This window comes from Condylura cristata, unplaced genomic scaffold, assembly GCF_000260355.1.
Source record: "Condylura cristata isolate star-nosed mole 26May11 unplaced genomic scaffold, ConCri1.0 scaffold00008, whole genome shotgun sequence".
NCBI lineage: Eukaryota > Metazoa > Chordata > Mammalia > Eulipotyphla > Talpidae > Condylura > Condylura cristata.
This window is the reverse complement of record NW_004567109.1, coordinates 9121687-9136282: the sequence shown is the minus strand read 5'-3', so window position 1 is coordinate 9136282 and position 14596 is coordinate 9121687. Positions and strand designations below refer to the sequence as shown.

At 51.7% G+C, this 14596-nt stretch overlaps 1 protein-coding gene across 1 annotated transcript in view; it reads right to left on the bottom strand.

The window, feature by feature from the left end:
* The window catches only part of ALPL (alkaline phosphatase, liver/bone/kidney), a 49430-nt gene extending 34873 nt beyond the window's left edge, over positions 1 to 14557 (bottom strand). The window contains exon 1 of the mRNA XM_004678575.2: positions 14462 to 14557. The gene's annotated coding sequence lies outside the window, so the exon portion shown is untranslated. The remainder of the gene's footprint in view (positions 1 to 14461) is intronic.
* Between the last annotated feature and the right edge of the window lie 39 nt (positions 14558 to 14596).

Here is a 14596-nt window from a genome sequence, read left to right as displayed (position 1 = left end):
GGAGGAAGAGAAAGTATGGAAGGGATATTAAAACTTCAGTTAAAGGTACAACATCCACTCCAATCTTACTCCACTCACTTTGAAATGGATCGCAAACCTAATTATAGAAGAAAACGTAAAAGGATAGCTTTGTGACTTTGGAGCAGGCAAGAATTCTAATTCCATAAAAGAAAAAGCCTGATAAATTGTGGCCTTCATTAAAACTGAAAATTTCTATTCATCTAAAGATGTCATTAAGGAAACGAATAGAAGACAGATAATGTGGCGAAAGTATTCATAGTACAAACAGCTGACAAAGGATTTGTATCTGGTAAATAGAAAATTATTAGTTGGCAATGAAGTGATAACAACCCTCCCCCACACATATACAATGGGCAAATGATTTCGTCGCTTAAAAAAGAAAATAGACAAATAACTAATAGGTTATGAAAGGTGCTCCCAGGTCATCTACCAGGTTAGTGTACGTTAAGCCATGTCACACTACTAGATTGACCACAACCAAATCAAAGCAACTCGAAAGACTAACTACTGGCAGGAATGCAGAAAAGCCCAGAAGCCTCATATCTATTGCTTATGAGAGTGTAAAATATTACAGTACAGTGACTTTGGGAAAGAGTTTGGCAGTTTTTAAACACACGACTCCCACGTGATCCAAGGGTCAGCTCCTAAGTAGTTACTCAAAAGAAAGGAAAATAGACCTACATGAAGTATACCTACTAAGTGTTCATGGAGCATTACTTATAATACCTGCAAATTGGAACATCTTAAATGTTCATTAGACAATGAGCGAACAGACTAGACAATGGAAAACTTTCCAACAAGACGATGAACTACAAACACAATAAACACAGAAGAATTTCAAAAGCATAACGCTAAGTGAAAGCAGTCAGACATAAAGGAAACTCTACAAAAGACCAATCTAATCTGTGAAAAGAAATCAGACCAATTATTTGCTTTGGGAAGGTAAATAAAAGAGTTAAGGGCACTTGCTTGAGAAATTCAATCTTTTTTAATCTTGGTTTGGGCCCATGGTTATAAAGTTATGCAGTGTTTAAAACGCATCAAATTGTATAGTTAAGACCTTAAGATTAAAGTTTTATTTTATGAAATTATACATTAATCAAAAACAGAAAAGGGAGATGTGGAAGTATCGGTCCCAGCGTATACGTATTAGGATTACCAGGAGAGCAAAATTAATCAAGGGAGCATTTATTTGAAGAAATAACGAAGATAACCTCGGAGCTAAAGAAAAACTAAAGATCTCTGCTTGAAAGGGGGCAAATATACCAAAGAGGTCAGATGAGGAAAAATGCACATTTAGCAACATTAGTGAATATCAAAAAAAAAACAAAAACATTTAAGAAGTCTAGATAAAAACAGATTGCTTACAAGAGTAAGTATCTAATTGAATTGACCAAAGTACCAATGTAGAAGAAGCTGGACTAAGAACTCTCTGTCCAGCTAGACTGTTTAAAAAAAACAGTTCTAGAGGAGCTACATAATAGAAGTCCGTTCAGCAAGATGATACAAAAGTGGAGTCGGTTGAGCAAGTAGCTTTGTGTTTGTTTTTTTTTTTTTATTCCCAGATCAAAGAAAAGAACAGGAAGAACATAATTCTGTAATAACTCTGAACTAACATACCTAGACGATTTTTACGTGATGTCATGGGAGAGGAAGGGCATGTTGGGGAAGAGTTATGAGGACTGAAGTAGAAGAGGCCAGTGGGGATCAGAAACATGCCAATCTTGTCTTGCCAGGCAAAGCTGTAGTTAACTTTTAAAATAACAAAACATTAAGACAGGACAGAAGAAAAGAACAGGACGTAGTGTTCATGCCAAGGTTGACCCGACTCAACCATATGGAACCCAGGGCCTATGCCCTTCAGCGAGGTCCCTACACTTCTCTGAGCTTTACCTTCCTCCCATCAAGTCAGGAAAGGAATGTAACTATCTTGGCAAACAGTAAGTGCTTAATAAATGCCCTCTTTAATCCAGCAGGGCTGTGTGGGTGATTGCAGAGAAACCAGTTGGTAGCTTAGGGGGACCTAGACCCAGTCCCACCAAGTCCCTTTATGACCCTCTCTGGGCCTCAGATGACCATCTGTAGTGGCAAAGAGCAGGAGAGAGGACCCCCAAGGCCACTCTGCTCAAACTATCTATAAGTGGCACCTCCACGAACAGATCACCCAGCCCCACACTTCCCCAGAAGACTCCTGCTCATCCTTCCAGCACCAGGCAGTGCCTTCATCTGGATCCTCACCCCTCAGCGCCCAGACCCTGGGACTGGCTGTGCCGCTGACTCTCTTCCCTCAGGGATTCTGCACCAGAAGTTCCCTGCCTGGAACACCCCCCACCCACCCCTACATCCTGGCTGGGCTCACTCTTCCTCTTTTCCTCAACGCAAAGGCCCCTCCTCTGCATCCTCCCCTGGAAGGCTGGCTGAAGCAGCCCCCACCCCACCCTAGACCTGCTCTTTCAAAGCCCTGTTTATTTTCTTCACAGCCCTCACCACTGTCTGAAACTGGCTTAACTACTGCCTTGTCTCTTTTCCATCATGGTGGCATCCTAGGAAGGACTTGGCGTTCATGCTTCAGGCCCCAGGACCTAGAACCGCACCTGCCTAGAGAAGATGCTCTGTAAATGTGTCTCAGAGAGAAAAAATGGCCAAAATCTGCTGTGGAGGCTCCGGGCCGAGGCTTGGTCTTGTGGCTCGCAGTCCCTCGGCACGCTTGCTTTCCTGCACCCTATACTGCCAGGGTCTGTGGGGTCTCTTCCCACAACCCTCTCCCCACGCACTGGACACTCTGAAGGCGTCACTAGACCCAGGTCATCTGTGAATTCCCGTGCCCAGCCCTGGGCCCAGCAGGCAATGAGTGAGTGAATGAATGAGGAAGTGACACCCCCCACCCCCCATCTCTCCCCCTTCCTTTCTCCATCTTGACAGGCACCAAGAAGCCAGGGCCCAGGTGAAGCCCCTTCCTCCCGCAGCGACGCCTCTCCAGCCAGTGAGGACAGAGTCCAAGGCCAGAGCTGCCTCCTTCACAGTAATTGTCTGGTCCTGGCCCATGAAGCCCACGGGACCTGTGGTCCCCTGGCTCCGGCCTCGCTGCCTGCAGCATGTGGCAGGACCTGGAGGTTGGCAGAGTGGCCTGGAGCTCAGCTGGCGGCCTTGCACAGCTGAGCCCTCCTGGCCCGGGGCCAGTCAGAAAGCACTCGGCTATTCCAATCATGTCGCTGCCCAAGAGGAAAGGATTCACTTCCTCCAGTGGATGGAGCGGGGGAGCAAGGGGGGCAGGACGGCCCAGGCATGTGGGTGTTGAGGAGGAAACATCAGAGAGAAATTCTCACACAAGCCCATGCTCTGAGGTGCTCCGCCCCAGGCAGACTCACAGGGGCCTGAGATAGAAATCCAGGCTTGTCAGGCCCCCAGCCAGAACCCTGGAGGGCAGCTGGACCAGCCCCAGGAGGCTTCAGAGTTAGTGGTAGCTTCAGCCAGCATAACTGCTCTGCCCCCACCCCTCCGGAGGCACCAGGACTGCACTGCTGTGCCATTTCCATCCCTCCCTTCCCCCAGGGATCTTGCTGAGGGAAAACCCTGCAAGCCCAGCTCAGGGGGCCCATGGTGTCCTCACCCGGTATCCCTGCCGCTTGCTTAGTTCCTGCCCTGGACCCGATGCCCTGAATTTGGCTCTGGAAGAACCCCCTCAGGTTCAAGAGTTTACACATCTGGCCTGTAGAAATTTATCTCATATTTCTTAAGTGATGATGGGCCCAGGCTCGGGAGCCCAGCTGCCGGGGTTTACTGCCGGCTTAATCATCCGGGGTTGCACACACTTCCCATCTCTCGGCATCTATTCCTCACCTACCAAAACTAGGATTAGTTTCACCTACCCTGTGGGAAGGTTAAAAGGCCCCAAGGGGATATAAAACACTGAATGGGCCATACCATGCTTGGGGATTCAGTGAATGGCAGCTCTCAAGGTTACTAGTGAGCAAATTAAGCTTATTTGGAACCAGGCCCAGCTCTCCAGACCAGACACACCCTGCCTCACCAGAGCCAAAACCAGTCTACTCGGCAGACTGAAGGCAGAAAGGAAAGACCCCAGGGTCTGAATTCAAACTCCAGCTCCACCACCTAGCAGCTCTGTGACCCTGGGCAAGTTACTTAACCTCTCTGAGCCTCCTTTGCGTCCTGTGTACCATAGACACAGCAGTTCTTCCCTCGAAGCTGCTGCAGACTTCCCCATATGGCGGTCACTGCTGCTGTCAGACAGGCAGTATTGGGAAATTAAGGTGCTAATGCAGGCTGGGGTGCCCCAGGCAGGGTCAGGGCGACAGGCTGGTTTCCCTTCCTGGAAACCTCCTTCCAGACTCAGTCTCAGGGTGTAACGGGAAGGCCTTCAGGGATTTGGGGAAACCCCTCCGCCCAGGGCTTGCACAACATCAGATTTACCCTGGCACAGGCCTACCTACCAAGTGCCAGCCCTGCACAGAGGCATGAGGGAACTGACCAGCAGGAGTCGGCCAGGCCCTACAACCTGATCCTGGGGTTTCCATGTTGGCTTCACCAATTACTGACCACTGGCTGTGCAATTGAGCTCATTTCTCTCCCATTTCCTCATCCCTGGGGAGGGGACAATTAGGAATTGATAACAGGGCTGATAAGGGGAGTGGGTGAGGTAACACAGCTCCAGTCCTGGGAGCTGGGTCTGTTAGTCCAGGTGAGAGTGCTGTGAAAGCCGTGCTGGCTGCTCCACAGACCCCTCCAGGCTTCCACACAGGAGGATGACAAGACCTACTATGTGCTCCACATGGTGTCAGGCATTTTCTTTGTTTTTAAGGTCTATTTATTTATGCATGTAAGAGCTGGGGCACAGGCCAGAGGTGTGGGGAACGGGTGAGAGGATTCACCAGAGTGGGGAGCAGAATAAGTGGATCAATTGAAATACACTGCTGAGGGGAGCAGCGGGTGAGTCAGGAGAGGTCTGCCGCGCCCTGTGGGTCAGCTCCCTGGCCACACTCATGCTGCAGTGACTGCGCTAGCTGCACAGTGCTGTGCTTTAACCTGTTGTGCCACCAGGGAGGCCCTGTGTCAGGCATTTTCTATTCATGGAGAGGTTTCATAACCAGGGGTAAAATGTCCACTGGACTCACCTACTGCTTATGATCACTGGCTCTGGGGCAGGGGGTTCTAAGAGAGGAGATGGGGTGAAGACTGGTTCCCACATTATGTAACCTGGACCATGTATCCTGGAAAATATGAAACTATTTGCAGTTTTTACTGGCTGTGTGACCTAGGGGACATTGCTTAGCCTCTCTGGGCCTCAGCTGCAGGAGAAATGAATAAACCTAAGGGGAGCTGTAAGATGAAGGCCTGGCTCGTGACATCTTAAAAAGTTACACATCTGTTAAAATGAATGCATCCATTACTCCTCTGAGTCCCCCTCTCATGGACTTGTCATTTGACACATGAGGAAACTGAGGCAAGAAATCACACAGGTCACACAGCCCTTAGTTGCTATAAGTTACTCGCTGCAACCATTCATTCACTCACCAAATATACATTAAATGTGTACCATGCACCAGGAATTGGTACCTATAGACTCAAACAGCCATTGCTATTATTATTAGAGAAACTAAGGCATCTGGCACTGAGGGGTACATCTGTGAAAAACAGACTAGACGGGTCAGACATGACACTGTGGATATGACACTTACTAAGGTCACAGGGACTGGTCCGGCTGCTAGTCACCAGCAAGTCAGCAGTGGGAAAGGAAGACGCCCATGGGGATCTGGAAGGGCAGGAAGGCAGGTTTGGGCCCAGCAGGGCAGCATCCCCAGGTTTCCCAAAAGTGGCCACGCCTGCGGAGCTAAGGACGCCTCTGCCAGGGAGGTGGCTTCCAGCAACTCAAGGCCACCGAGCACTTGCTGAATACACGCAGCTTGCTGGACATGAGGAACATGAGGGTTTCCGACAGGGCTCCCGTCCTCCAGGAACTCAGACTTAGCCAGAAGCCAGACACCGCTGGCTGATCAGATTACAGAGCACTTAGGATTTCTGAGCAAGATCTAGAAAAGTAGCCGTGATGCCAATTGGCAATGTAGGCAGGAAGGGCAGAGCCAGAGAGGGGACAGCAGGTGCCAGGCTAGGGGACATACTTGGGGAAAGACCTCTGGCTTGGAGCCTGACCTGTGTCGGGGCTGGTTGCACCATCAGTTTGACCTTGAATAAGTTTCCCTGAGCCTCAGTTTCCCCTTTTGCAAGGTGGAGATCACACTTCAGGAAGTTCTTTTAAGGACCCAGTGAGTTCATGAGCAAGGAAAGTCTTTCAACACTGAAAAGTTTGACAGGTGCCTAGAGCTGAGGTTGGGGAGTCAAGGGTGGGAGGGTCCCCAAGCAGGAGCTGAGGTGGGTCCGCCGGCTGAGTGGCCAGCCCTGCCTCAGCGGCCAGGCTCCACACTCCGGCTCTAACCTTGGCCACCTGTGCAGCAAGGCCCACGGGACACGGGGTGTCCTGAGTTCCTGGGTGCGAGGCTGAATGCTGAGGGTGGAAAGCACTGCTCGAGGAAGAAAACTTCCCACAGGAGAGAGGAGTCATGGCTAGGAAGTAGCAAGTGAGAGGCCGACCCCACACTGGGGCTTGGGGGGCCTCTGCCATGTGGACTGATGTGAACTCAAACCTCAGAGGCTCCACCGTTCTCCAGCTGGGAGAACTCAGGCAAATTGTCCCACCTGAATTACTTCCCTCACTGAAAAGTGGACTGCTGTAAGGATTGAGTGGCTGAACAGATTCATGTAAAACACTTAGCAGAGTGGCTTGGTGCAGAATATGTATTCAGTAGATGTTAGTAACTCGCTACCACCACCATGACTACGATTTTTACTATTGTGAGGGGAGGGGAGGGTCTAGCCTGCAGGGCCAGGCCAAGCCAGACTTGTCCTTTTCACTCTTACTTTAAGCCTGGTCTGTGAGCAACTCCAGAAAGCAGGGCGCCTCCCTGCCTTAGGGCTGACCTTGGGCACACTGAGGCCGTGACAGGTCCCCACCCCATGCCAGACTGAGCTCTGAGGCAATGTAGTCAGGGCTCCTGCTTTCCAAACAAGGCGGGGAAGACTGAGGAGCATGGTGGGCACACTGGGCCTGCCCCTCCCTACCCCGGCCACATGATGACTAACTCTAATCTGGTCCTGGAGCATCCTTTAATCTGCATGCCAGCTCTACATCAGTGATACTGGCTGCCTGCAGGAATGCATGTAGAAAAGGACTTGAGGTTTGGAAGGCAAGAGAATGGTGGTTGATTGGTGATGTCTGACAGGGCCAAGGCTAGGCCAGCTCCTTGCCATACACGAACCAGAAACATCCTAAGGCCTGTCTCCGATCACTGGAGGCCCTGCTCATCAGGCAGGGTAACTGAAGGCCAAAGAGGGGAAGGGACTGCCCATGGTCACAGTGCTTGCAATGACAGAGCTGAGATTCAGATCAAGTCTTTGGTTTCTGAATGCTTTCTGTGAGGACTGTCCATTTCCTTCTTGATTAGAAGAAAGAGTGTCCAGGCCAACACCCACTGTCTGGAGGAACAGGCGCTGCAGCCCAACCAGGAGTGCCTTTTCTCCCCTCCCCCCTCGGCAGCCTCCCATCCCACATCAACTTGCAACACTAGAGACAGATGTTTCCACTGGAGACAAATGTATACAGCAAGGTCCCCTGAGGACTTTTTATCCAAACATAATAAGTTGAATCCAGATGCTAATCAGATTGGGCAAGAAGGCATGAGACCTGAATTGGGTCTCATTCCACTTTGTAGCTGTGTGACCCTGAGAAAGTTACCCAACCTCTCTGAGTTTCAGTTTCCTGCTCTGTAAAATGGAGAAGATAACACTGTAAAATAGAGAAGATAACAAGCTAAATAAAGTTACATTCCAGGTAATTGGCTCAATTCCTGACAGAGTAAACCCTTAAATGTTAACTATAAGAATTAGGTCAAGGGGAAAAAGTTAAGACAGCATTTTCACAAAAAAACATGCTAGTGCTTCAGGCCAGGGCCTGAATGAGTTATCGAGAAGAACCCTGTGTCTTCTTGATATCTTGATAAGACAACTGAAGCTAAATATGAATTACTATTTTTGATGATTTCAAAGTCCATGAAGACCCAGATTTTTCTAGGAAAATGGATTGTGTCATTTTTGTCATGGAGAAGGAAGCAGCCTTGAGTGTATTTCTCACTCCCAGCTAGATGAGACTCTGCGCCTCCATTTCCTCATCTATAATGAAGGGGGGAGGGGAATCCCTAGCATTTGCCACTCAGCTGCTATTGAGACTCACGAGCATTTCCAGGGGGACAGTGGAAAGTGGAACGCCCCACCTGGCACGGCAATGGAACGCCTGGGCCATTGACTTGTTCAGCAAGTAGGTGGCGGGGGTAGAAGGGGCTGCCCCCTCAGTAAGGCAGAAAAACAGCAACTAGGCAGGAGGGAGGGAGGGGAGGACTCAGAATCAGCGGAGATACTGCTACCCAGAACGAGTAAGTTATTAACTCTCCTGCGTTAGGAGAATGGTAAGTCCCAGTGGGGACAGGCAGGGGAAGAAAGAGACAAATGATTTTCAGAAAGGTCAGGCCTGACACAGTTGGGTGACAGCCAAGAGGCCCAGAGGGTGACAGGAGAGACCCGGGGAGCTCACCCCAGATCCGAGAGGCGCTCACCTGCTGTCTTACAAAGTAAAGGGTGGATCAGAAACGGCAAGAGGTTCACTTAACAAAAAGTCACGTGCTACATCCTTTTAAGGCCTGTACTTGCTCTGGTCTGTTTTTTAGAGAACATAAAATTTTGCTGAGCTTGGCCTGACAGTTTGCAAGTGGACTGGGTGAAGTTCATCCACCTGCATCACAAACTGAGATAGGGAAGATGAAGTTTTTCTGAGTCAGCCTGGGGTCAGGGTCTCCCAGGGTCAAGATTGCCTTGGTATTTTTTTTTTTTAAGATTTGTTTATTTATGCGTACAAAAGCAGGGGTGCAAGCCAGAGGTGCGCAGTTGGGGGTGGGAGGGTTCACCAGAGCCAGAGTGGGGAGCAGACCAGGTGGATCGAGTGAAATCTACTGCTGAGGGGAGCAGCGGGCGTGACAGGAGAGGTCTGCTGTGCCCTGTGGGTCAGCTCCTTGGGGCTCGAACTCATGCTGCAGTGACTGCTGATAGCTTCACAGTGTTGCGGCTTAACCCGTTGTGCCACCAGGGAGGCCCTCACCTTGGTCTTATACCCAGAAATGGCCCCCCCAGGCTCCCTTCTCCACCCCTGTCCTTTCTAGGTCAGGACTGGGGGACAGAGCTTCCCTTGGGGAGGGATTTGAACACAAGGCATCTGCCTTCTGAGCCTCAGTCCCTTCATTTGCAACATGGCAGGGAGTGGGGTGGATGGAGGTAAGGATCAAAGGTGTGTGGAGGTGCCTGGCACCCAAGCCGGTACTTCCTTCCTGGGGCACAAGAGCCTGTGGCCACTACCAGGAATCAGGCTCCCTTATTGTCTTGCGCACCCAGCCCGAGCGGCTTGTTCCTAAAGACCTAGAATCTCACCTCGTGGCAGCTGCTTCCAGAGCTTGTGTATTTCACCACAAGCCACCACAAGCTACACAGCCTCTCAGGCTGCACTTGTGCGCAGACAAGTCTGCAGTTCCTTCAGGCTGCTATGAAGCCTGTGTGTCAGGACCAGGCCTCAGCACCCAGCAGAGGGGGCAGCAGAGAGAAGAGGATTCACAGTGCAGGATGCTGCCTCCTGCCAGGGAGGTGGGTGACTGTCAGTGTGCAGGGCTGCTGGGGGCCTTAGGTGAGGGGCAGATATCCAGGGAGTCCGTGAGGAGCTGTTCAAGCTCTAGACTGCAGCACTCAAGGCGCCTGTTCCCTGAAAGAGAACCCCAGGCCCAGCTTCCCAAGTCCTAACTGATGCCTTGTCAGCCCTCCAAGCCTCTTGGGCCCTTAGTCTCTTCCTAGGGACCATCCACACAGGAAGAAAGCCCCCTCTACCTAGCCAACATGTTTCAGAGAGACTGCCAGGCCACGGAAATGGAGTGTCCACGTGTCCCACATACCAACCCTGAGCCCCAAGTCTTGCTCAAGCCACATGCAGCCATTCAGATGCGAGGAGAGCCCATTCCAGGCCTCCCAGCACCTAGCCCCAGTATTGCAAAGGTGGAAGGCAGGCAGACAATAGGATGAGGCAAGTGGGCTGGGTGTGAGGGAGGGGAGTGTGGCGAGATGTGGCAAAGCAGGTGGCGTGGCTGCTCGTTGGCTCCGGCCACAGTGGCTAGGCAGGGACTCAGCCACTGTGGGATCTTCTGATCCTTCTAGAAAAGCTAGATGCTCCCATTTTTATAGAAAATGGAATCTTTCAACAATGCCAACAGCTAAGTCAAAGTTTTACAATCACTTCGGCAGTCAACAGCTGCCCGCACTCACCTTCTACCACCTCAGTCAGGCAGTGCACACCGACCTGTCATACCCTGGCAGGAAACCGCTAAGGACCAGCTGATGAAATCAGACTCGTGTCATGTCTGGGGATGATCTACACCCCCACACCCCCACCTTGGCCCATCATCAGCTTGGTGTCCCGATGAGAAAACTGTGGCTCAAGAGGGGAACTGATTTACCCGAGGAGGTATGTCAGCAGCTGAACGACTACAGCTCTGCTCTCCTGAGTGGAGATCTTTTTCTACTAACCCACACCATTGACATCCCCTTTGTTCAAGCCATTCTTAAAAAAAAAGAAAAGTACTACTAAAGATCTACTCCGAAAATAATGCATGCCAAGTCAAGGTTATGATTACTTTTGGAAAGGCCACAGAATCTTAAGGTTGGAACACCCAATTCCCAGTCCCTGAGCAGCTGGGTGACCCTGGGCAAGCCCCTTTCCCTCTCTGGGCCTCATCTCCCAGGTCTGCAAAGCGGACAGTCAGCAGAGCCAGAGGCTGACTGAGCCAGAGTCCTAGGCTATGAGATCTCGCTCTGGCCAGTACTTTGTGGCCTCCGATGAATACTAAATAGTAATAATAATGAGGAGGGCAAGTCCACACTAGCAGGCAGGACACTACAATTTTTGGTGAAACCTGACTCCTGGTTACTGGAATTCAGAAAGAAGGATGGTAATACTTGGGCAGCTTAACCACCAGCCTACATTTAAACGAAAACACATCTGGTTTAACTTCGTTTTCTTCATCTCCTCCCCCCAACCCCCTACCATCTCGAGTTTTACCCCTTAATTTGAGAAGTCAAATTAAATGCAAACAATTGATTTCATGCCACAGAGAGACTGAGAATTTCCGCATGGAAAACTTTAAGCATGAAATCTTCCTGGGAGCAATTAAGAAATGGGGGTTAGTGTGGGGAGGTGGAAGACTTTGCTTGAATGTTCTTTGGACACTGAACATCGTATAAAAGTTGGTGAGGGCTGAGGGCCCCCATGAAACCAGCAAAGTTAGTCTCAGGTCACACAACTGGGAACTGGAGCCCAAGACGCTGACCTAAAGCCACGCTTTTCCCAGCTGTCTAGGCTTTTGTGACCCCTGGCCCCTTGGGATCACCTGGTAGTAACAAAGGAAAATGCTGTGGAAACTGTCCCATGGGGAATGTTAACTGCTCAGTGACAAGTCACGGACACTGGTTCAGCCAAAGACCATTTATGATCTCACTGGGCCTGCAGAGCAACTCTGTAATATCCCTATTATTGATTCTCATTACAGACCAACTCCTCATGTGAGGTTCAAGAAGGAAGGTGACTTGTCCAGGGGTCATACTCCTCCAGTCAATCTACTGCACCCAGCTGCCCTCAGAAAGTGAGGACAATGCAGAAGGGGTAAGGAACCGCTCTAGCGCGCTAGACATCACGCTGGGAAGCTGAGTCGGCATTCCTGTGGTCGCACACAGATTTCAGAGCGCTGGGTTTCAGCCTGGCTTGCTCACACTCCCTGCAATGTTCTCTTCGAGTTTCGCATTAAGAACGCCCGTGGGACCTATTTCGAGGTGAGAACTCTGGGAGAGGCTGCTAGGTCCTACACTCGGATGAAGCGGCCCACTCCCCAAAGATGAGTGTGATGCAGACTGGGCATTCAGGTTCAGCCTGGGCTCCCCAGGTAGCATGCAGGTCCTGGGACAAGTCGTTCCCCTTCTCCAAAACTGATTTCTTCATGTGTGAAGTGAGGGCAGCATCTAGCCCGTGGGGAAGGTTGGGGGTACACGGTGCAGGGCAGGCAGGGCTGGAGCTTGCTCTGGCCCCACTTCCAGGTTGAGACACAGTGAGACCCGAGGTCAGGCAGAGGGTGGGAATAACGCCAGGTCTGTTTCCCACATGGAGGTCCAGCCTAAGGCTGTGACTAGGATGGTTGGCAGTGGCATCTGAGTGTGGGCAAGGAAGACACCATGCCAGCCCATCAGGCGGTGGGTGGGACCCAGGCAAAGTGGGCGGTGGGACTCTAGGGTTCAGGGTAGTGACAACCCCCCCCCACAAGCTTGTATTATATTTTCTACCGAGATTAGAGCTACCCACTATTATCTTAGTCACAGGTACCAGCTAAACACTTTACACATATCAGTCATACCTAGAGAGACTTCACCACCAGTAGGAACCAGTATTTAAAGGGGAGACTGAGGCACAGTGGGGTACAGAACTCACCCAAGGTCACACAGCTAAGCTGCTTTCTCTACTGGTGAGCAGCAAATGCTGGCTGATCCATCTTACGCCTGTTACAGCATTTTGATCTCCTTGCTTGTAAATTGCATAATTCCACTCCAAAATGCCACTTTAAGAGCCTGAGAAATTTTTATTATCCACATGTTTGCTCCCGAGGAGAGTTTTTGTCTGTTTGATTTAATGCTGTGTTCCCCGCCGCAAGCAGAGGATTTTGGTGCAAAGTTTAATAAATAGTTCACTGAATGAAGCCAGCATTTTATTTGCTGGCCTGTGTTTGGTTGTCTATCTCCCACGGGAGGGGCATGCTCCCTTTCTTACAGATGGGACCACGGCTCAGGCTCCAAAAGCCCTTGCCCAAACCTGTCCTGCCCCTGGGGCTGCTGGGAGGCCCTGTCTGGGACCTCTTTGTCCTGAGAGAATTCAGAGGTGTTGAGTTCAGGAAGAAAACAGTGGCAGAGGGTCAAGGTGGCAGGGAGTGGAATAGGTGGGGTTCAGATATCACAAATGAGGTGCACTAAAGAGAGCAGAGTTTGGGGGGAAGGAGCCAGCACTACCTGGAGCCTGGGGGGAGAACAGGAGCAAACAAGGCCGGCCCCTGCCCACAGGGCCCCTCCTCCTGCGGGCAGTAGAGTAGAAGAAGGCCTAGGTCTAAGGTTCAGGTCTGGGCTCAAGTCCTGATCTCATTCCTTAACTTTGCTGCGCCTCAGTTTCCCCATTGGGACACATGTGAAGTGTTGAAGCAGCCCTGGCACACAGTAGGGAAACCCACTCGGCAACTGCAGTCCTCTTTGCTGGAGTGGGAGCTTAAAACTGCCCCCCTGGGGCCGCGGGCCCACCTGGGAGCCTCAGCTTTTCCCAGGACCCAAAGGCCCAGTAGGGCCTGAGAAATGCTGCCTCTTTAGTTCTCCAGGGTTTCTCCCCTCCAGCAGAGGCCTTTGTGATGGCCCCTCCCCCACCTCATTATGTGTTGGAAAAGGGTCAAAAGGGACAATGTAGTGGGGAGAATGGGGCTTTCCTCAGCTTCCCGCCCTGCCCTGGTAGTGATGGATTTAACCCATTCGTGTCAAGACCCGGCAGCTCAGCCAAGCCTGGCCACCCACCTTACCTGTGCAGGCCCAGAGGCACTGGCTCCAAGATTCCCTCAGCTTTGGGGGTTCCAGAGGTTTGCCCCATGGCTGTGAGCACGTCTACTCCCAGACACGCGCTGGTTGTGATGCAGAGGGACCCCACTCCCTGATGGCTCTGGGACCCCAGAACCTCCCTTCCTCTGTGCTCCCAATTCTGTCCCCACCTGCTTGAATCCCACCCAGCCAGCCAGCCCTTTTCCCAGGAGGCTACTGAGTGGGGTACTACGGGGGACTCGGGGGGGGGCTGAGACTCTTGATCTCCGGCCAAGGGAGTACCATATGGGCTGCTCAGTCCCGCACCGGGAGAAAGAATCTAGTGGGCAGGGAAAGGTCCCAGACAGCGACCCGGGAACTAGGGGGCCCAGGAAAGCATCAGCGGTGGGAGCGCAGTTGGGTAACCGCGGGTTCCGCAGGCGGGACGTGCCACCTCCAGTCCGAGGCCAAGAAGTTCGGATGGGCGCGAGCACCCAAGCGCGCTAAGTGATTTGGGGACAGGGGGAGAGGGCGCGCAGGCTGCCACCCGCGGTGTGCGGGCTCGGAGCTCCTGCCAGCTATTTATATCCAACCTGACGGCCGCCCCGGGCGCGCCGAGGACGTGGGAGGCCTGGGGTCCACCCAGCACTCGGAGATCTGGGGGGCCGGGGGCAGCGCGAGTCCTTACCCGCGCAGACTTCGTGGGCGAGGGTCTGTCCTGGCACAGTGACTGGGGGGTCTCTGCGCTGGGATCAAGGTCGCGAAGTGGCGGGAGCGCGACGCTGCCGGGGCCACCTCCCCCGCGGGCTTATAAAGGCAGCGG